We start from the raw sequence: 2,953 nt of genomic DNA, 5'->3' as shown, positions 1-2,953 counted from the left end.
ATAAGGATATTTTAATTTTAATAAAACAATTAAGAAAAACATGTGGAAATAAAGACAGGGTAAAATAAAAAGAGCAGGGAATTTTCTCAGTCTATGAGTCCTCTTAAGAGAAAGTTTGAAAAGATTTGCAGAAACTCGGTGAAATACAAGATTTTCTCAATCTAGTTACAGAAAGGATTTTCTAGAGTAGCAAGGCTGAGATATTTGGACCCCACTTCCTTGCATTAGTTTTATTTCCAAATCTCAAAAATAATTTATAAAATTCAAAATCTTTAGAGAGTAGCCATGATGCAGGTGTAAGAAGTTCCTGGGTTTAACCTCTTCCTATAGGCACATCATGGAGAAGGTAATGGCACCCCACTCCAGTGTTCTTGCCTGGAGAATCCCATGGACGGAGAAGCCTGGCAGGCTGCAGTCCATGGGGTCGCACAGAGTCAGACATGACTGAAACGACTTAGCAGCAGCAGCAGCATAGGCACATCAAAATTACAATTACATACAGAGAACAATTGATGAGAATGCCCTGATGTCTACCATAAAAGATATTCCACAACTAAAGATTAAAAAAAGGAGCCCAAATGAGATGAGCAAGAGGGACATAGACGGGGTATAGACAAGACCTATAGCCCCAGATGGACAATGCATAAATGGGAGAATAATTGCCGAGGTTCTCTGTAAGAAGCAAGGGATACAAGCTCCACATTGGGTTCCCCAACTCTGGGATCTTGCACCAAGAAGATGAGCTCCCAGAACATTTGACTTTGAAGGAGAAGCAGGGCTTACTTTTAGGAGGCCCACAAGGCTTTAGTAAATAAAGACTAAATCCTGGAAGGATGCACATAAAATGTCACCCACTCCAAGACCCAAGGCAGAAGCAGTAATGTGAAAGAAGCCTGGGTCAAACCCACAAAAAATACTTTTAAAATTTATATAGAAACACAAAAGACCCTGAATAGCCCAAAGGATCCTGAGAAAGGACAAAGTTATAAATATCACGGTCCTTGATCAAACTATACTACAAACCTACAGAAATCAAAATAGTATGCTGCTGAAACAAACAAAAAAAAGACATATTGGCCAATGAAACAGAATAAAGAGCATAGCAATAAACCCAAACACTTGTGGTCAATTAATCTATTACAAAGGAGGCAAGAATATACAATGGAGAAAAGATAGCCTCTTCTGTAAATGGTGTTGGGAATACTTGACAGCTACATGCAAAAGAATCAAACTAGGCTAATTTCTCAAACCATATACAAATAAACTCAAAATGGATTAAACCCTTAAATGTAGTATCTGAAATGTTAAAACTGCTAGAAGAAAACATAGGCAGTATACTCTTTGACTTTAGTCTTTAGCATTACTTTTTGGATAAGAATCCCCAAGCACAGGAAATAAAGCAAAAATAAACAAATAGGACTATATCAAACTAAAAAGTTTCACACAGAAAAAAAAGCTACAAACTAAATGAAATGATCATCTACTAAATGGGAGAAGATATATGCAAATGATATATCAGATAAAGGGTTAATATTCAAAATATATATGTAAGTCATATATATCAAAAAGAAATTATACAACTCAACATCAAATAAACAAACAACCCAAATAAAGAAGAAGCAGAGGACCTGCATAGACTTTTATCCAGAGAAGACATACAGATGGTCAATAGGCACATGAAAAAATGCTCAACATCACTAATCATCAGGGAAAAGTAAGTCATAACCAGAATGAGGCATGACTTCCCATTTGTCAGAACAGAAATAACTGAAAGATAATAATAAAAAAAATGTTGGTGAGAGTGTGAAGAAATGAGAATCCATGTGGGCTGTTGGGCAAATGTAAACTGGTGTAGCCATTGTGGAAAAAAAGTACGGAGATTCCTCAAAAAATTAAACATAGTACTACCATCAGTTCAGTTCAGTTGCTCAGTCATGTCCGACTCTTTGTGACTCCATGAATTGCAGCATGCCAGGCCTCCCTGTCCATCACCAACTCTTGGAGTTCACTCAAACTCACGTCCATCGAGTCGGTGATGCCATCCAGCCATCTCATCCTCTGTCATCCCCTTCTCCTCCTGCCCCCAATCCCTCCCAGCATCAGAGTCTTTTCCAATGAGTCAACTCTTCGCATGAGGTGGCCAAAGTATTGGAGTTTCAGCTTCAGCATCATTCCTTCCAAAGAACACCCAGGACTGATCTTCAGAATGGACTGGTTGGATCTCCTTGCAGTCCAAGGGACTATCAAGAGTCTTCTCCAACACCACAGTTCAAAAGCATCAATTCTTCAGCACTCAGCTTTCCTCACAGTCCAACTCTCACATCCATACATGACCACAGGAAAAACCATAGCCTTGACTAGACGGACCTTTGTTGGCAAAGTAATGTCTCTGTTTTGTAATATGCTAGGTTGGTCATAACTTTCCTTCCAAGGAGTAAGCGTCTTTTAATTTCATGGCTGCAATCACCATCTGCAGTGATTTTGGAGCCCCCCAAAAATAAAGTCTGACACTGTTTCCACTGTTTCCCCATCTATTTCCCATGAAGTGATGGGACCGGATGCCATGATCTTTGTTTTCTGAATGTTGAGCTTTAATCCAACTTTTTCACTCTCCTCTTTCACATTCATCAAGAGGCTCTTTAGTTCCTCTTCACTTTCTGCTATAAGGATGGTGTCATCTGCATATCTCAAGTTATTGATGTTTCCCCTGGCAATCTTGATTCCAGTTTCTGCTTCATCCAGCCTGGCATTTCCCATGATATTTCACATATAAGTTAAATATGCAAATTTAAATTCAAATTCCCTGGCATTTCACATATAAGTTAAATAAGCAGAGTGACAATATACAGCCTTGATGTACTCCTCTCCCAATTTGGAACCAGTCCATTGTTCCATGTATGGTACTAACTGTAGCTTCTTGACCTTCATACAGGTTTCTCAGGAGACAGGAAAA

This window comes from Bubalus kerabau, chromosome 9, assembly GCF_029407905.1.
Source record: "Bubalus kerabau isolate K-KA32 ecotype Philippines breed swamp buffalo chromosome 9, PCC_UOA_SB_1v2, whole genome shotgun sequence".
NCBI classification, from domain to species: Eukaryota; Metazoa; Chordata; class Mammalia; order Artiodactyla; family Bovidae; genus Bubalus; species Bubalus kerabau.
The sequence above is the reverse complement of the archived record's forward strand: the minus strand, read 5'-3'. Positions refer to the sequence as shown.